Below are 22243 nucleotides of genomic sequence, written 5' to 3' on the forward strand. Positions count from 1 at the left end.
AATATTGAGGTTATGTTTTCCAGTAGAGTGTGTTACTCAACAACTCCAGTCGTGTTTGACATAACGAACTTATTATAATTCGTTGGTTTGACATAACATAAACCACAGAAAATACAGAGCATAGAAGTCTACTGTAACAGTGGCTACAGCGCAGTTAAACGGACAAACATATGAACTAGTATTGGCGGGAAGTAGCACTTATCTAGTGAATAAGAACTGGTCCTAGTTGAGACGTTAGTCTCAGTGATAGATCTGAGTTTGGGTTACCTTTCCTCACAACTCTTATGGGATAATAGGTAAATAGTGTTGTAAAATTCAAGCAATTAATCATAACCTAAAAATATTAATATTAAGTCATACACGAATTTAAAACTGTTTGTTTATTCTATATTTTTATCATATCTGTTGATTTGGCATAATATTGAAAATAAATTAAATAGCTTACTTAAAGACAACGCCAGTTTTATTAACAGTAATAGTTAGTTTAGATTCTAATATTAATAATTTACATCTTGGTTTATAAAAACAAAATCAGTATATGATTATTCGCATGTCTAAAGCTTGTCTTGAAGTTCCAGCCTCCTCTTTTTACAATGTTTTCGTACGAAATCGAAATATAATCGTTTATTTGTTTTAGACCTGTTATCTGTTTGTGTTGGAGGATAACCTTTTTTCTCTGTTTACACAATTGAAACTATGGATGCTCAACATAAAGCCCGTCCTCCTAAAGATTAATAAAAAGCCGTTAATTGTAAAAATCTTGTCATCTTTAATTCACTGACAAAACGTAAACGGATTTTTGAGTTGTTGGCAATGCCGATTCTTTCACTTTAAAAAGAAACGCAAACATAAGTTTTCCACTAACTGAAAAATTGTATTTGGTTTTATTTCTTTCACTGAGTTGGTAAAAACCAATAATCAATAAACAAAAAAGTATCATGTATTACTTGCTTGAAACCAAAATCAATACTAGTAAATCGATCGATAATTTATACCAGTATTTTTATACATATCATTCAGTTTTAGCTCACAAATTCTTCCTTCCCCTTAACAGATCGTGAAAAACATTGTTTATTTTTCGGCACTATGGCTTATCAAATGTTATTTACTTGGGTTTTAAGACTTTTCTATGAAATGTACCAGCGGTTTTGACGTCTATGTATGGACGTCTTTTTTACTACTCTTTGTTATAATCCTTCAATCCCAAGAAAGGACTTCAATGTGCATCTAATGCCAGAAACAATACAAAATCATTCTTCATGAATTTTTTACCAATCCCATTTGTTTGGTTAAAAAATAAATATATGCCTTGTTCCAGGCCATAGTAATTTCTTTAAAAAGCTATGCTGAAGCATTTACAATATGAATATGTTTATAGAACAAAGCAAAGGGAATAACTATTGTGAGGGAGTTAATTCACATCTTCTAAGTTAATTATCTTAGGTGTGAGATGTTTTGTATGAAGTACGTTTTCAGAAATTAACATGTGGTCGCACACGGTATAAAAAGCGCATTGCTGCTTATTTTGATGTTTGACCATATATTTTGTTGTTACGATTACTTTGGCAAACCTCGAAAAATAAAACGGATTATTTCTTTCTCTACGCCAATTGCATTTTAACTGAGCATTCTAAACGGTTTACCGGAAAACAGTCTAAACCCACTTACAACAATCTGAAGATGACTTACACTACGCTACGATGAAGATATTTATTGTCGATCAGGTTACGCTTTATCGCAATATTGCGATAAATACTGCATTGTTGTATTTCAATTATTTATGTTGTTACTATAGTTAATGCAAATTATGTTACCGGTGTCTAATAATAGTTTTCTTACTTCATACACAATTCTGAAATAATTTTTTCTGAAATCTGGAAACTATATTGTTAATTAGTTTAATAGTCTATATACCGTACTTGTTTCATGTACATTTATATCGTACTTTCTATCGTAGAAAAATCAAAAGCCCGAATATTATCGTTGATAACAATAACCATTCAAATTCATTTCGATGGATTTGTAACGAAAAATCAATTAACAAGTCAAAAGTAAAGTTTTAAAAAGTCCATGTTTTGTTTTTGGCTCAGAACTCATTTATTTCGGTAATAATAAAATAAAATAATAACAATAAAATAAGGCCACTCAATATAATTTATAAATTGGTATAGTTTGTCAGGAATTCTTGTACATAATATGGACATCTCTCTAGCCAAATGGTTCAACTTTTTTTATAAAATGTTTTGAGTTGGAAAGGTTTTTCAGGTGCCTAGGCAGCGCTTTATAGAGCCGCAGAGCTGAATAGTACATGCCCCTTTTCAACAAGTGTCAATCTAAGGATCGGGTAGACCATGTTATCCTTGTGGCGGATATTTGTACAGAAGATTAAAGGTAACCTGCAAACAAATGGGGGTTATTTTTAAATATAGTTAAAACTTCAAGTATGTAGAGTGAGGAGATTCAGTCGCTAAAAAAGGCTTACAGACTTCAGGATGACGCAAATTCCTAAAAGGAGAACTGTTAGGGGTGAAAAATTAGGACATTAAAGCAAAAAGGAGGACAGTATTAAATATTTTTTTAAACTTTGCGAAAAACATTTATTTTCGCATTATTAAAAAAACGTATATTAAAAAAACATATTAAAAAAACGTATATTATAAAATAGTACTGTATTGCTTGTAATGAAAAAAACTCAAATTGGATTTTTTTAACATATAAATAGAAAAATGAAAGGAATTCATATTATTACCGCTTGTATTAATGGATAAACGTATTATTTGAGGATATTAATTTGTCCGTGGCATAAGATTAAATTAATTATTGTTAGAATTTTTATTTTACAGCATTATAACTGATTTGAACCCACATTTTAGAATGATCTTAAAAAAATTTCTTTTTAATATTTGGAAATTAATTAATTTTATTGATTCATTTCATTATTATTGGTCAGTTATACTAACAGACAAATACAAGAAGTTATTAATATAACAGATAAATATATAATGTATTGTAACAAAATTACAACAATACAATCATTAATTTATGTATCTATCATTCATACATAAACAGAAAATTCAAGGGGTAGTAGCGCCAGTGTAGCTGAGCGGATAGAAACAACAGTGAGTCAGTGATACTATAGACAACACTCAACACACAACTGAATCTAACAACAACAACAGTTCACATGCCATAGCCATGTGTGCGCTGCAATAAATTTCATTGCCTATCTTCGGGACTTCAGAAAGGAAGAATTTTAACGTGATGCTACTATATTTGAACATTTAAACTTTCACTAAAAAGCGTTTTACACAATTTTCAAAAGCCGGGAGGACAGGAGGACATACATTAAAAAGGAGGACATGTCCTCCTAAAGCCAAACGTCTGGTCACCCTGCTTGCAGTGAGCATGATAACCTGATCCTGATGATGAGAGCAATCCTCTTTTGGAGTCTAAATACTTCTAAAATTTCACTAGACGACCCCCAAAACCCAATTCCTTCACTTTAACCTTCTGTACACGTAAACATAGTATATTTTAAAGATAGTTTCTTTACCTAACTGAAAGTGTAAAATACATGTAATGAAACTTGATAGTGAATGACTGTTAGTGTAAATACAAAAATTGTAAATTTGATTATGCATGTTTCATAGACAAACTAGTGCTCCTGAACACGTTCTATGCGATGCATTTGAAGCTTATATTGGTAAATCATAAATCGGGTTTGAATAAATTTGATTGAAACTTAAAATCAAGTTGAAGAGTACGTTATCTATCTAAGGGTGTGTGAAACCGTACATGCATATTAAACATTAGTTAAAACTCGTTAAAAATGCCATAGTCTGGATATTATCAAAGATAGTCAACTTTAACAAGTAACATAATTTTTAGCAAGTTTATGTTTTTAACAAGCATCTTTTTAAAGTTTAGCAATCATAGATAAGAACTATAAAGATTTATGTGAAATTTGAACCTAAGGATACTCTTTGTTTGAAGTTTATTTTTGACGTTGAAAGGATTGTGAAGGAAACATGATGTTTCTGGACATTTGCCATCGTTCAGTGAAACAAAAAAAAAATCAGTAACTCTACGTTTCGAGATCTGCAATCTGATCTGTTCTTTAGGTAAATAACTAACCTAATACATAATTACAAACTAGGTTAAAATAAACAAATCATGCCAAAGCATGTCAGGAATCACAACCACCATGCTGTGTGTCAACTTCACTACGCAATTTTTGACTTTTCTGTGACACCCTTTCTCGTGTTTTCTTTGTGTTCTTTTATCCTTACGTTCAGTGTTTTTTGTCTCGCCTATGTATTCCCTACTGCAACTACATTTTACACTGTAAACACAGTTTTTGGAATCCTGTGTGCCATTTTTTGGTTTTGTTTTTACGAGACTTTGTTTAATAGTATTGTGTGTTTTAAACGCGGTTCTAATATTTACTTTCTACCTACTCTTCTAATTTTCTCCGATAATCCCGGCACATAAGGGATTGACATAAACGCAAATTTTCGTAGTACAATAATCTATCTACGAGCATCCAAAACCACCAACATTTGTAGTGGTCTCTGGAAACTTAGGACCACTGTTAGATAGCCTATGAAAGCTCCGGCTTTCTATGCCTCTATCTGTAAAAGGCCCATGCCTTTGGGATCATTCAGTCTCTGGCACCTCTAGTCTCAAACTTGTAGAACGTCGCTAATGTTGGTTCCTTGCATAAATATGTACTCCAGGATTGTTGTTTATACAACCATTTGTTAACTGGTGCTTTGCCTCCTAACGCCATTTATAGCGTTAACTCGTGGTTTTATAACACGTTCATGCCCATTTTGGTTAAAGTCCATCGTACAACAAGGCGTCTGGAGTAGTTGTGTAAAAACAAACTTAGTTTTGAGGCTGCACCTTTTCTGTACTATTGACTCCAAAATCCTCGAACCTGCCTTGCAATTTACTTGCATAGCACCCATGCCGATGTTCGTATTAGTTCAATCACCTGCAGCTGTGTTGGTAATCCTCCATTGGTTTATTCTAACACAGTAAACGTTTTAAAGGACTTGAATGAATCGTTTATCACACAATTGTATCCAAACTAGTGTCCGAAGCTAGTTTTGTTATGCCTGTCGTATTCCTATTTCTCAAATACCATAAGCCCCGGCAGCAATACCGCACTGACAATATGTCCTACGGTGGCGTACTTTGCTCCGTTTACGATAAGACAATGGTGACAAAGCGTCCCAAATGCTGTCCCTCACCACACCGCAGTTCTGTCACAACGTCGTAAATTGGGGTTAGAGACCGCCGACTTTCAGCTTTAGCCTGCTATTTCTACAACGCGCCGGGACATCTTCAACACATCTAATGTGAACTTTATACGTTTTTACATTTTGCTTTATAATTTTATCGCATTTTAAGTACGCAATCCTCCTTTTTTGCATTTAAAGGAAGTAGGCTATCATTTAAGAACGTACCTTTATAATAGTAGTTAAGCCTCCAAATGAAATTTTATTTAGTGAATCTTTCCACCCAGATGGAGTTGCAACTCTTCGAAAGCTTTTAACAAAACTCTATAGTTTTGTTTTAATTGACGAGATTTTGCACGGTCGTCTTTCCTCTTCCTAGTTACCCCGATAATCCCCGGTTATATTTTGGCATCACATATAGTGTTTTACATAAAAAAGAAATATTTTTGTTTTTAACTCTACAGTTTTACACGACATTTGTTTCAAATACAGGACCACATGCATAAGGGTATGTCCGTAAAACCTTAATGAACGTTAACACTTTCGCTTTTTCAACCATGCATAATGAAAGTATTGTGACCCCCAAAATTTGAATTTGGGATTTAGAACAAATATCCGTTTTAGAGTATAAACCTCCAAACATAGGAAAAACGATTTCACGAAAATATAAGTAACAATTGTAGCTAAACGAACTGGGTTTGACAAATTTAAACAGACGGAATAGGTTACAAATTTTAGTGAGTTATTATTTTTCGTCATACAGATTCAAGCTCGATAACAAAGTGAAGACAAGAAGAAGGTGTTAGGTCAAGAGGGGTCGTGGTGGGTAAAAACTTAAAAACCCCTTAGTATGTACCATACCCAGAGAAAGGAAGAAGCAGAAGGCTGAAACGGAAAAGTATGACGCAGAGTTTAGGATACCGAAAGTCTGTAGCAGTAAAATGCAATCCTAGGTAGTCTTGGGAGAAAGTATGCAGAAAAATTATCGAGACCCAGAAGTTAAAAGACAAAAGGAGCCTATATAACTAAAATCTTACGTATTGTTCGCCTAGATATTACTAGGACTACAGAGCCGTTGTGATAATATGCATAGAGCAACCACAAGAAGAACACAGAGAATGGGAGGAAGACTCAGGAGAGAGATGTCCAAAGAAAGTGAGACAAAGTTCTAGATACTATCTAAAACTAGATAGTAAACAAATGTCGCTAGGATGCGGTTGGTGGTTAAATTGTATAATTCTTAGAGAATACAAAGAACGTGGGAGGCACTTGGCCTATATTATGAAACCTAACACCTTGGAGTGACCAACACCGTCTATGTTGCTATCGGACACTTTAATCTCATCATAGGAGAGTGAGTTATCATGCAAGCCATGATTCAGATCTAAGGTAAAGAGTCTACTGTAACAGGCCTAGAATATTGGACCAAAGGAGGGAGTGAGGTAAGGGGAAGAAGATTGCCGCGCTTGCCGTTACCGTGGCGATTGACTTCATTAGTAAAGTAAAGTAAAGATGTCTATTTAACCAGGCAAAGTTAGGGCTAACAAGCCTTCTATAACACTCTCTGGACCAAGGGTTTAAAGGTGATTTACGAACCACCACCAACGGCCGGGCAGGCGGGCTTATTGCAAGGACAGGCTCGCTCAGCGGTCACCCATCCAAGCAGCAGCCACGCTAGACGTTGCTTGATCCGGTTATCTTGCAATAACCATTGTACCCGTTACACTACCCCATTGGCAATTAGCGGGTTACTCTAAAAATAAGAACCCGCACAGTTATTTGTGTTTGTTGTTTGTATGGGTAGTTGTGTTTTATGTAGAAGTATTTTTAGGAATTATAGTTGGATTACAAACAGAGGTTCTAATCTGGAAGGTGCATCGTAAGGTTTCAAAACGGCAAGGGTGCATAATTTCGATAAGTATACAATAATTGGCTGATCATCAGCGAAGCGTATTACTTGAGATACTAAAAATGTCATTTCTGTCTTTCTGTGATTGCATAACGAACTGCCTTTTAGACTTGGAATTTTACATATCAATAATATTATAAATGCGAAAGTACCTGTGTTTGTTTGTTTGTTTTGTTTTTACGCGTTAACTATTCAACCGATTGTAGGTATTGAAAATTTTACATGGACATTTTTACGGTCTCTAAGATGAATATATTAGGTCTGTTCCTATTTCGAAAAAGCCAACAAGACAAACTCAACATTGGCGTCGGAACTATAATTCACTCGAATGAACCTACGAAATTGCATGAGGAGCCGTGGGTAACTGCTAGCAGTGCAGACATAAAATACAACATAGTCAAACTTCTACTATACTTTTAAAGGCTGTTATGAAACCTATTTTAGTTGTATTTTGATAGAAGTAGGCTCCTCGGAGCTGTGTATAATATATTGTATATATCTGATGTCTGTGTATATATATCTATGTTTTTTCTTGATCTGAAAAAATACATAATCAACTATGGAACAAAAATACCACAACCGGAGTAAGTTATAATGGTCAAAATATACACTGTAGCAGATTTTCTTGATCGTGGAACAAGGCTAACTCAACATTAGCGTCGGAAATATACAGTAATTCACTCGAATCAGCAGTGCACATACAGATACAGAGCCTACGAAATTGCGTGAGAAGCCGCGGGTAACTGCTAGTCCATTTATAATCTATAGACGGTCCAGAGATGTCGTTCTGTGTGGCAGATGAAGACTTTTTCTGTACGTTACAAATACTCGTACATTTTACTATAAAAACCTCATTACCGTACGTGTACGCTGCTCTATTCCTAGCCCACATATTATTTGCAGCCTTGAATTTAGCCTAGATCATTCTAGTCAACTTATCCCATTTAATCAGCTAATATATTTGTATTGAATTTGTCCATGTAAATTTATATAATTTTTTAGTCAACATTAGCGTCAGAAATATAATTCACTCGAATCAGCAGTACACATACAGATACAGAACCTACGAAATTGCGTGAGAAGCCGCGGGTAACTGCTAGTCCATTTATAATCTCACTCCCCAGAGATTTAAAAAAATTAGTGTTCAAAAACGTAATTAAAAAAACCCATTTATGATTGAGTAGTTTTAATTATCTCAATTCTGTAATGATCCAATATTGTGAGCTTCGAATAAAGAAATATGCGAGCTATAAAAAATAGACGTGCCATCTTCTCTATATAATTAACCTTAAAACTACTAATCTTCTTTCTTTGATATTGTAAGATGACAGTGTACAATTGTTGTTATTTTAATGTATATTACCTGCAATGTCGAGTCAAGATGCTGACGCCGCGGTGTGTGAGTCAGCATCAACGTGAAAGGAAGCCATTTAAAAGTTTTATTAAGTGATTAAGTTCGTAGGCAAAATTCAAAAGAACATTGGAACCATTAAGGTCACCGCCCAGATCATTTTAGTTCATTATTTTGGCAGAAACATGGCAAGTATTATTTTTATTTTACATCAAAAAGTGGCGCTTGTAGGTTTTATTTGCCATAAGCAAACTTTGCAATACAATTTTTTAGTAGAAGGAATATTTTAAAACTGTATAAATACGATTTAAAATGTATCGGTAAATTTCTACATTGCTGACAGTACAGAGGTATATTAATTCAATGAATGAACACTGAGTAGATCGTTTAAATTAATACTCTGTTATTATTGAATATTAAGGCAATTTCTGTTTCAATTCAGTCCGAGAGGTTACGCCCCAGTCGGAGCACACTTTCTTGTATTTCTGGGATCGGTGAAATTAAAGTCCTCCAATTTTCCCTTTTGCATTTTTAACTACGCTCCGCCGACACGGTGTGGAATAAACGTAGACTTCTCCAGTAAAATAACGCAGCTCGGATATTCCTTGCGAGCTTCGATGTGTACAATATCTCGCTAGCTGGTTGTCTTCTATTGTACCACCAAGGTCAAAACTGGAGTCGTAAATTATAATTTTCATTTTCATTTTATCCCAATATTCATTATTTATCTATTGCATATTTTTACTTCTATGTTGGTAATATTATTTGTTTTTGTTGTATTTATCTATTTATGTATTATCGTTTATATTGTTACTAGCAGTTACCCGCGGTATTCCGACGCCAATGTTGAGTTTACCTCGTTGCCACGATAAAAATAATATACAGTGTAAATTTATGACCATTGTAATTTACTTCGGCCTTAGTATTTGTTTATTCATATTTGTTTTTGCCTTGTTGCCAGTCAAGAAAATATATACCATAGAAGGCTACTTCTGTCAAAAGACAACTAACATGGGTTTTATGACAGTCTTTAAATCTATGGTAAAAGTCAGATAGCAACTTTGCCTTTTTATCTAATACTTAATATTTGTTAAACGTGCATTAACAGTGATACTATTTACGTGACTGTTTCTTTATAAACAGAAAAATATTTTTAATATTTTAGAACACTTACAGCTTAAATTGGTAAGTTAGTTCAAACGCACAGTCCAGCTTACTTTCATCTAGCATAGTTCTTGCCGACTGCTGCAAAGGGAGTCTTCGGAGTCAAATTTCTGACAATGTTTTCGCCATTTTATAGGTTAGGTTTCTAAGTAAATTTTTAAGGTAGAGTACTTACCTAATCGCTGAAATCTAAAAACTGCCTGAATACTAATGGTTACTCCTTACAGAATTTACACACTATAAATGTAAACAAATTGAAAATTGTGGTTAAATATTATGAAACGTACGATTATGCTGTCATAAAGCATTGTTTACAAAGAACAGTTGATTACATTTGACAGGCTATTTAAATTAATATTTTACAACTCTAGAGATCAAGATGAGATTTTTCGCTGCGTTAATGACCAGTGGGGCACAGCCTGGAGGGCATTTAGAAATGACAATAGGCCTATATTCATTCCAAGGACCGTAAGAATATCATAAAATTTCAGTACAATAGGTTGAATAGTTACGCGTGAAAGCAGAACAGTGAAACAAAGGCACTTCCGCATTTATAATATTATTAGGGTTAGGATGTCGTATTTATATTTATCTGTCCGGAATATATAATCATTTTAATAACGCATATAGTTTTCATGTATTTTATAACTATTTATTCATATCGTAAATTGTGTTTTTGGAATCATTGCAGTTTGAAGAACGTACGTTTTGATAGGATAATTTTCGTTTTTTAGATTCCCACTTTCTAGAAATAAATTTAAATTACTAAATCTAATCTCATTTTAAATATTAAGCATCGCTATATTAACTAGGATTTTTAGCAACAAACCAGCTGGTTTTAATGAAAAATCATACTTAAATAGTATAAGAAGCCGGGAGACTCCAGAGACCGAGAAATCTAGTTTGTTTCTACTAGAATGCATCCTTTCGGATGATGAAGTTTCCAGATAACAGAGAGCTCGCAGAATCTGAGATATCACAGGAAGCGGTTTTCATAATGTCATAAAACTTAAAAGACTGTAACTTCTTAGATTTCAGGAGGTTCTAGACACAATGAGTGTATATGGGCAAAGAGCTAACGAAGACCGTAAACGCCCATTATCGGGGAGTTCTCAGTAACTGGAAATTCAAAGAGGCTACAGGGCTCCAAGAGATCCAATGGAACCAAGTGGTTATTCTTGATCAGAGTATTTAGAGGCTGAATTCAGAATTGAATTAAATTATGTTTTGTAATACAATCATATTAACACCGGTTAATTAGGAACTGGTTTGTGGAATGCTGTTTCAAAAGTGTAATATACATTCTAGACGCTTTCGTGCTCTTACATTTTCCAGGAAGTACATTCTTATGATCGCAATAGACTCTATATTAATCTAGTAGCTTATGAGCCAAAAGGTCTCCTTATTAATAAAGCTATTTTCGTAATTCATTTTCACAAGTAAAAATCAGTAAAAAGGGTCTAAACGTTTTTGAATGAACATTAATCATATCTAACAAGATAATTTTACTTTCTCGTGTTAAAGGTACTAATGGCATTCAAATAAAAATATATACTGTCAACCACCCTTCTTGCTCTTTTAATATTATCTTCTAATCAAGAGTAGTTTTTATAGGTCTTTCTTTGCACTCATGTTTACAAAGTCTTACCACATGTCGTGTAACAAGATTCGCTGTGGTTCAATGTAAGCTTTTGAGTAATTTCATTATCACACAATGAGACAATCATTCGGAAAACACAAGACAGATTTTGTTCAATTAGGACAAGAAGATTAGACAACCTATTACTTCACTTCTATGAGGACATCTACTTATTTATTCATACCCATGGCAAAGCCATTTAACAGTCAAATATCTTTAAGTATACTTAATCATAATACTTTATCACAATAATAATATATAGTACAATACATTAATTCCAAAATATAACACAACACAACTTGGCTATTATCTCCCTAACAGTGACCCGTTAGAACGTGATAAGTGGAGTGTTTCTAGTGTGGTGTTTTGAAAATGGAAAAGCATAGTTTGGAGCAATGGCGTGCCATTAAATTTTGTGTTTGGCTGAGTGAATCTGCGACTTTGACTTTTGTAAAGTTGCAAAAAGCTTATGAGAAATATCCATCATCAAGAGCACAAGTTTTTCGGTGAAAAGGCATTTTTAGAGGGCCGAGAGTTAGTTGAAGATGAAGCTCGTTTTGAGAGGCCTTCAACATCAAACGAGGGAGGGCTCTGTTAAGATCAGATCGTTGACTTATATTAAGACTAATGAACATTGAGTTGAGTTTGAGTCGTTTCACTCTTCATCAGATTCTGGCACAAGATTTGGGCAAGAGAGTGTGTGCCAAGGTGGTACAAAAAATGACAATTGAATAAAAATACTCAATCGCATGAATTGACAATATTGAAAATGACCCACATTTTTCAGTCACGTGATCAAGGGTTTCGCGTATAATCCCGAGACAAAACGAGAAAGTGAAGAGTGGCACACTCCCCAATCTCCTCCGCCAAGAAAAGCTTGCATGAAGTAATAAAAATCAAGACCATTTTTCTATTTTTGTTTTTTTTTTTTTAGCAACGCATCGTTCATAGAGAAGATGTGCCTCAAGGACAACCTGTTAATCAAGTCTTGTAAAGAAGTCCTCGAACGGCACAGGAAAAGGGTACTTCGCGTCAGATTGGACATTTTAGACCGTTGGGTACTCCATCATGACAATGCACCCTGTGACAATATTATGATAAAAGTTTCCAATCTCTGCCAACCAGTTTTCGACCAATAAAGTTATTCCTGTGATTCCCCAGCCCCCAGCCTATTCACCTGATCTCAGTTCCTATGACTTCTTTCTGTTTCCTAACATAAGACAACACTTGAAAGGGCGTCTTCGTGGTACTATCAAAAACACCCAACAGAGCATAACCGAGGAACTAGAGGTGATACCAGTTGAACCCTTCCACTGATATGGAGAGTGAGAACAACGCCTCCACCGCTGTATCGCTACTCAGGGAAACTACTTTGAAGGTGATAAAATCAATGTGTAAAATAAATTAAAATTAGTTTAAATAAAAAATCAGTCTCATTACTTTTCTGCCACACCTCGTATACAGGCTTCCATTTGATTTACCTAGACTTCCTAAAGCCTATAAAATTATCTTCAAATATAGTATAAAGTTAGAAAACACATTTTATTGATGATTTTAATCAAAAGAAATATTATTATATAAAGGTAAAGCATGGAAACAAAAGAAGTCTAGCGTTCAAATAACTTCTATTTATACGATTTTGAACTATAATAAGAGTAATTGAATAAACAATCCCTGGTATATCCAATCACCCATTGCTACTCAGGTATTGATAAAGAAAATAAACAAGCTTATTAATAGTAATATCTCGTTATGTCGCCTATTTGTGTAGTGTAATGTAATTAAAACTGTAACAACAGGATATAGGTTGAATACGAGAGAACGCACCCCTTGCCCCCTCCTGCCCCCTCCGCCCCCTCCACTCGACATATCCATCACCTCTCCCCGTTGACACGGTTCGCACACTTGTTAATTATGTTGTTGTTTTTAACACTCGACTCTTACATCATGACCTAGTGCACGGCCGAATAAACTTGTTCTTACTTTTACAACATTTCCACGCAGGTCTACGTGTTTCATTACTAGGTTATTTGACGACTAGGGCGCTGCTACGTGCACGCATTACACGCAAACATTTGTTGTTGGCTAAATTTATAAACGTAATGGATGAACAATTTTAAAATTAAATTGTACTTGTCAGGCTGATTGAGAATCAAGTGACTGAATGGTGTACAGAGTGAAAGTGTTAAGACCCCCCCCCCCAACACGTACACAAGAGACTAGGCACACATTACTCTCTGGTATAGACAACTATTATAGTTAGGTACGATGTCAATATTTCAATCAGGGCCGTAGCCAGCGAGGGGATCCAAGGGGTCCCGAACAACCCCCCCCCCAAAATGTTTATATTTTTCAATTACATTTTTACGAAACGATAATTCTTATTTGAATAATTCAGTATGACTGTAATGTACTGCTGAAAGATCGTTCTCAACATTGAAACGTGTCAAGAATTTTTAAGGAACAAAATGGAGAATGAGCAATTGACTGCACTTGCCTTGCTTTTTGTCGACTAAGGGAAAATATCAGTTTCTCTACAGCAAGTAGTAGATACAATGGCTGAGAAGTCAAGAAGAATTTTACTTTTGTAAACAATTTTTTACACAATATTATGTCTGAATTATGTATTGTATTCTTATATACTGTGTTTTGCAGACAACAAAAGCATCCTTTTTGTAATTACATCACTACATAGACTAATCATAAAAAATATCAATCCTACACAGCCTACTAAATCAGTGCCTCCATAATTATGAACATCGATCATTACTACAACCTATTGAAAGACGTAAAACTTTGTGAAACATTCACTATTTTGCCTCTTAAATGTGAAAGTTGAATGTTTTCCAAGCCACGTCCTTAATTTCACTATACCCTTAGCCCTTTCAAAGTTTTCCAAATTGTCTTTTAATCAGTTTTAAGCCCCGTCTGCAAAACTAAGATAGTAGACAAGAATAATTACTTTTGTTGTGTTTAATTATTTGTGTTTAAAAACTGCAGTAAGAACACATACATATGCAATGCTATTAAATTCAGAGTACAATACGGAAAAAAGAATTGTAATTAGCTCTAGGAAATTGTGTTTATACTAAAATGAGAAATCTGTATTCGTTTTCTATTCATTATAATGGAACCTAAAAAGATTTTGTAACCGATCAATGATAACCTTTGGTCAATGATAACAAACCAGGACTTGCAAAAAGCATACACAGCAGGAAAATATTAATTTAAACTATCAATTAAACTCGCACGGGTCTACTCGATATTTGATAGAGCAAGGATCTTACGTCCCAAGTAAAGATGGATTAAAAGATAAATTTAAGTAACTTGAATCGGACCTTAAACATAAATTTGCGCTTATTTCAATCCCTTATGTGATGGGATTATCGGGAAAAATTAGAAGTATAGGTAGATAGTACAACAACCCCATTGAAAACTAAATAAACAAAAATTACTCCCCCATTGAAAATACTCTTAGACAAAGTTTTGTAAAACAAAAGCATCAAATGGCATACATGATTCGAAAAACTGTATTTACAGTATATAATGTAGTTTTAATAGGAAATACATATGCGTGACCAAAAGAACACTAAGAACCAAATGACCACTAATGACCAAAAGAACTTTAAGATAAAAGAACACAAAAATAACACGATAAAGGGTTAAGAGTCAAATTAAGTGTGTGTGTGTGTGTGTGTGTGTGTGTGTGTGTGTGTGTGTGTGTGTGTGTGTGTGTGACATGTACGTGTGTAACTGGCATCATAGGGGAAACAAGGAGAAACACCTTTTATATCGTAAGACCACTTGTCTTCAGGGCTGTCTTCATTAGACAATAATTATTTGTCTGAAGTATCTGATGAACCGTAGCGTGTCAGTCACAACGGAATAGAAAGTATATCATTATTATTTTTTTATATTTGTATAGTTTTGTGAAGTAATATCAATAAAGGTTTCATTTGAAGTGTGAGCCCTATATTTAGTTTAATCACTTCAAGTCTTTGTTTCAAATAGAAATGCGTTATACATTAACACTCAGATATTTGTTCAAATTATATTTTATTTATTACGTTTGTTTACCTTAAAACAAGTTAAAAAAAAAAAAAAAAAAACAGTTTTACACAGATGACTGTATCTATTTGGATTCATTTTTCTAAACTGTTAATTCTGCAATATGTTGTAAAATATAACTACCTAAAAACGTTAACTAGACGTTAAAAATGAATTAAATCTCAACCCGAGTAAAACGCGCTTGAGAAACCAATACGGATGGTATTATTTTAAAGATAGTAGGATTTTTCGAACATTGATAGTAGGACGATAGCTCTATGAAAGTAGGATTAGTCATAGCTCAGTGGTACAAAATAATCAGCAGCACTCCGTTTCGAGATCTGCAATCTGATCTTTCTTAGGTGAGTAACTGACCTAACACATAAACTACAATCTAAATTAAAATAATCAAATCATACCTGAGTGTTGTGACAAACATAGGTCAGGAACAAACAATGCAAAATTTCTCTACAACTAGCACTTAATAAAAATAAAACACTAATTAATGCAACTTAACTAAAACATACAGGTCTCAATAGGTCTGCACTGAACCGACCAACCACAGAGAACTGACCAGAGGCCAATAGTAAATGGCGATCGTAAGGTCAGGAGCAAGAAAGCGGGAAAATATGAAACGGAAGTGGGCTTGTTTTATTATTGGGTAGTTCTAGATAAACTTATCAAAATCATACTGTAACTACTGATTGTTTTATCTGTCAGGTTTCCCTGTTAGTTATGTTTTGAAAATAAGCAACCAAAGCGGTCAAATTTCGACTGATCGGGTGGTTTGTTTTTAATATATGAAGCCTTTATTGATTTCTTTAAAAGAAATGAGGTTCCCGATATATTGTATTGGATTCATCCCAAGGTACACGATGGACTTCGGACCATAATTGATATGCTATTTTAGATTTGTTTGTTTCATTTAATTTATTTCCAACGATGTAATTATAACTTGTGAAATGATACAAAATACAATAGTTAAATTAAAATTGACATAACGGTTAATATTGAATATAAAGTTACTTTTTAGCATAATATATTTCTGGTTGTAACGAAAAGAAGTAGTTAACTAAAGATTGAAGTTAGACATCCACACAATAACAGAAAATTATGCAATAAATAATGTTTATATATATATATATATATATATATATATATATATATATATATATGTGTGTGTGTGTGTGTGTGTGTGTGTGTATGTATGTATAGTAAAAATACAATTTTTTATCTTTTTAATGTTAAATATATATTTAATATTTTACATTAAAAATAAATAAAAATTATATTTAATATATATTTTTTAGCAGGCAACTCGATAGTGGTGGTTAGGAGATGCACTAACTTTTGCTTCAACGCATAGGTAAAATTAAATAAGTCTAAGTTCATCTGGTAGAATGTTCTCATCAACGTTGGGTCCTGATCGAGGTACTGTTGGCCATATTAGATGAAGACACTAGCGAAGAGGGAAGTATATCTTGTGTCAGACAGAACTCTCAGGTTTATTCTTGACTGGTTGACTGGTTCCTCAGGCTTATTTTACTTTGGAAAGTCAAATTCTGAGTTTATAATTTTGTACAATTAAAGGAAGTCCTGAATTGGCCACCTTGACTCGAGTGATTGGTAAACACAAAACTCTTGCCACCTCCCTTGTAGGGGCCTGTAATCAAGCCCCACACCAACCAATCTGAAGAATTAACTTTGGATCTTTTCAAGTTTCTCCCTTATATTACCTTAAGTGATGCTGGTGAGGAGACCGCACCACACTAAAATATTTAAGATGTGGTCTTACTAGAGTACAGTATAAAATTTCCAGTGAACATGTGCCCGTGAATGTTCTAGAGACACGATAGGGCAAGCCAAGTCTGCGAAGACTCTTATTGCAGACACCGAGTAGATCCGCATCCCAACAGAGAACCGAGTAAAATAACACTTCAAGATCCTCTATTTCCACCTTCCGTGGTAAAATCATACTTCAAATGGTATAGTTAAATAACAATGGTGAAGCTTTACGGTGAAAATATATTCATTCATTTAAGTTTAGAGCCATACCATTCGTATGTCACCAAGCTTCGACTACACCAAGGTATTCTTCAAGAACAACATCCTGAATAGAAGGTATTTTAGTATACATCTTCATGTCAGCAGCGAAAATAGGACTTTACATTTAAGATTTGCCACGTCATTTATAAGGATGTTAATCAATAGTGGGCCTAGGTATAACCCTTGTGGTACGCCTGATGAAGCTGTGATCAACTTGGAGATAGCTTTAAGAAATCTCATTGCAAGTTTCCTTCCAGATAGGTAGCAAGCTAACCACTGGAGAATAGATCCTCTAAATCCCATTCTGTAGAGGCCTTCTTCAAGAACAACATCCTGAATAGAAGGTATTATAATATCAATCTTCATATCATCAGCGAAAAGTATAACATTACATTTAAGATTTGATACCACATCATTTCTAAAGATGTTAAACAATAGTAGGCCTAGATATGACCCTTGTGGCACGCCTGATGAAGCTGTGATCAACTTGGAGATAGCTTTAAGAAATCTCATTGCAAGTTTCCTTCCAAATAGGTAGCAAGCTAACCACTGGAGAATAGATCCTCTAAATCCCATTTTGTGGAGGCCTTCTTCAAGAACAACATCCTGAATAGAAGGTATTTTAGTATACATCTTCATGTCAGCAGCGAAAATAGGACTTTAAATTTAAGATTTGCCACGTCATTTATAAGGATGTTAAACCATAGTGGGTCTAGGTATGACCCTTGTGGTGCGCCTGATGAAGCTGTGTTTAACTTGGAGATAGCTTTACGAAATGTCATTGCAAGTTTCCTTCAAGATAAGTAACCACTGGAGATTAAATCCACCAAATCCCTATTTTGTGAATGAGGAGCCGGTGACATATGCGGTCAAATACTTTAGAAAAGTCTAGTTAAACCACAACTACTTGAGATCTACGCGATAAGGCATCGACGATTCGGATCTGGAATATAACGAGATTTGTAACTGCTGGTTTACTAGCCAAAACGTCGTGCTGATCATCGGTGATATGGGCACCAATTCCAAATTTTGTATTGATATTGTACAGCACTGCCTTCTCAAAAACCTATGCAAGAACTAATACAATAACCAAAAAACAATAGTTCAGAATGTCATGTGACGGTTCTTTTTTTACAAATAAACATTAACTTGAAAATATCCGGAAATATCCCGTCTGAGAGGAACCTACTAAATGGAATGATTAGGGATGATATGATCAGTTAAGAGTAGTGTTTAAATACTGCAGGTGGTATGGAAAGGGATCATCCCATTTGTTGTATCGAGGTTCTGAATGATTTCACGTCATGTTCTTCAAATGATAGTTAGCGAGTGAGGCACGAAAACAGAAGCGTAAAACTCGGCAAACGTGTCCGCATCACACCTCTAAACTTTCTTTAGGAAAATCAATTTTTAAATTTAAGAGAAAACAAAATTGTAACAACTTTTTCTAGAAAACAAAATTTATATCCCTCCATTTTCTTTGTATAGGAGAAAGTAAAAACAGATACCTTGAGTTACTAACATGTAAACAACAGAGGTTCAGAATACGTACAGACCATCTACAAGAGGATTTTCCTTTGAGAGCCCCGACGACTACTTCTGTGTAAACCTAATTTTCGTTTCAATCAACAGTGACATACATACTGAAGCTTGGCTTCGGATCCAAGGTTGTGAAATATCAGATGCCTTTCTTTGTCTTTAACAGATCACTTGGCTTTGTATCATTTACGAACATTTGCCATGAAAATACAGTTAGACAAAAACTATTGAATTTACAAAACGAAAATATTGCATTTTTATAGCGAAACTAGAGTTATTTTTATTTTACTACTAGCATTAGTTAAGAGAATTACCCATGGAAGAAGACTGATTAATTAAGTCAAAACGTGTTTTTTCCTTTTAACAATTTTATATTTTGTAACGTTTAAGGAGACAAAACAGTTATGGTAATGGTTACTTTTATCATTGTCATTTAAATATCTTAATGAATGTGCATATATTGTTAACGGCACTATACGTAATAGCATTGCATATAGGCTCTTTTAAGTCTCCTAGCGAATATTATTGTAGGACCTAAATTATTGCCTAACCAAATTCCAAATTCAGATGCTAATAACAAGTTTTTAGGTTGCCATTCATGCAAAGACAAGCTTTGTGCTATATGCAAAATTCTAAATCCTTGAAAAACTTTTATAAATAACACAATAATCAAACATATCCAATTTCAAATAACATTAAATGTGAATAAAATAAGGTGATTTATCAGTTGTCATGCAAATTTTGTCCCATTAGGATGAATAACCATCGGTACTCATCCAACATAAAATACGACAAATTGGTTTAAAAACACGCATTGGCTCATAACAAAATATTTAATGACTGTTATTCATTAAAAGGGATTTGTAAAGTACCAGAAGATCTTCCAAAATTCAATTGTAAAACTTAAACAGACACTTATCAAAACTAACTAACTTTTTCAACTTTTTAACTTTTTAGTAACTTTTTCAAAATCACCTTTTGGTTTCAATAATAAATTGTCTGTTAAAAGTCTAACAAATGTAAAACAAAGTGTATTGTTTATTTTCTTCTTATGAATATACAACTCAAAAACAACACAATTGTTAATATTTTATTTTATTTTAAGCTGTTAGAACGCCATTTTTATATTTGTAAATCGTAATTTTAATATAAAAACACTTCCTAAAATGTCTTATGGATTTATACACTTTTATTCTTTGTTTGTATACATAATATTTATATGCTTTTTGAGAGCGACATTTGTCGAAATATTAAGTCTTTTATTTTTATTGTTTTATATATATATATATATATATATATATATATATTATATATATATATATATATATATATATAACTATATATAGGTGATTATATATATATATATATTATATATATATATATATATATATCTAGTTATTCTTTCTCGGTTAACTGCAGTAAGTAATTTAATTTTCAAACGGTTATCTACCAATTTTGAAATTATTAATTTCTTATACGAAAGTACTTATAACTTTTAGGAAATTTAAATCTACAATGGTGAAATTTGCATCACATATTTGTTAGACTATAATATAACATTTGGTTATTTTAATTCCCATTGAAAAATTTGAGTATTAACATTACTTATTACATTACACACCATTTATAATCCATATTATCAAAAATGTATGTAGTGTAAGCAGATTTTTTGCTCAGAAAGGAAACAGCAAATTGGACTACTTACCGATCGATAACCCATCATAAAGTAATACAGTATTAATACTTTAGAGTACTTTTACAGTATCTGAACAATATTTGTATTACATTCATAGAATACTGGAGTAACGGTTCAAGTGCTTGTAAATAATTGTACTGTCTGCAATCGACAAAAATGTATTCTTGTTGTTTAATTAAATTCTATATTAATAAATGATTACACATATTATGTTATTTATAATTGACATATTTATAATACGTATTAAAACAGTTTTAAAATTGATTATTTTAATTTTATTCCTTTAATCGTATATCCATTTAGTAAGATGTGTAAGGTAATATTATTATTTAGTGCACATTTCTCGTGTGGATAACTTGATTCTCAGTAACTTTACTCTGTAATGTTAGAAAGAGAAATGTAATGTTTCTGTTATATTTCAATTGATTAACAAATTTCGAATATTTAATTTAGATTTTCTTCTACAAATGTTATGATCTTTACTATTGAAATTGCGAAATTGCAGTATTCCAGTAATTCAGTATAAGTAAGTATACATAAGTAAGTCATTTTATATGTAAAATGAAGGATTAAATATACAAAAGCTTTTTATGAGGAAAACCCTTAATAAATAATAATAATAATAATAAATCAATTAGAAAATCTTATACTGTGATTGTTTCTCAGACTCATTTTTGGTTTATAGAACAACTCAAAGTATAAAATTATAGCCTACTTCGGTGTTTAACGAATTCCTAATTTAAGTTACACTCAAAAATAATATTTTGTTTCTGAATACGTTTCCTTCTAATTGCTACGCAATATAAGTTACTTTACTCCCTTTGGGCAAAGAGTAGGTTTACTTTTTTTTCCTTAGAGAGGCTCTCTGTAGGAAATAAAGTGAAGCAGAGTTTTTTTAAAAGGATAACAGGATTTCGGACAATTGCAATCGTTACATGTTAAAAAATGTATAACACAACGTTTCGTGGATTGTAATCTATCCACTTCACCAGTTGGGTGGATATTAGTACATACAAAAATGAAGAATAGAAATAAGAAATAATTTCTTCTTTGTGTTCTTTATTTTTGTATGTATTAAAGCCACCCCACCTGATGAAGAGGATAGATTCCAATCCTCGAAACGTTATGTTATATATCTTGTTATATTATAACGGTAGAAAATGTCCGAAATCCTGTTATCCTTTCAAACCTTCCATCGTAAATAACAAACTTGGAACAAAGAGTTGTCTTAATGTAATTATTTGTCGACAATGTATAACAAGTGATTGCAAATGTTAAGCTGTCTAGGTTGTGGCATGGATTATGATACCTAGTACAGATCAAAACTAAAAATTTAAATCTAAGGTTGGTCACTAGGGTCAGTCAACAGAATAAATTAGCGTCGTGCAAGGTCCCGTTATTGTTAGTAGTGGGCCAGACCGTCGGATGGCGTTGTGAGCAGTTTCTATAGGATGAAAATGATTCATTAAAACTGTATTCATGAGACAAAATTGTAGCAGAATGACGGGAGGAAAGTTCATTTGAAATCCAAAGGTCAACCTTTGCTCCGCCTCACGTGGTTGCCTTCAATCTGAGTGGCAAGTACTTCTCCCCGCTACACAAATAACTA

The sequence above is a fragment of the Homalodisca vitripennis genome, chromosome 7, assembly GCF_021130785.1.
Source record: "Homalodisca vitripennis isolate AUS2020 chromosome 7, UT_GWSS_2.1, whole genome shotgun sequence".
Classification (NCBI taxonomy): Eukaryota; Metazoa; Arthropoda; class Insecta; order Hemiptera; family Cicadellidae; genus Homalodisca; species Homalodisca vitripennis.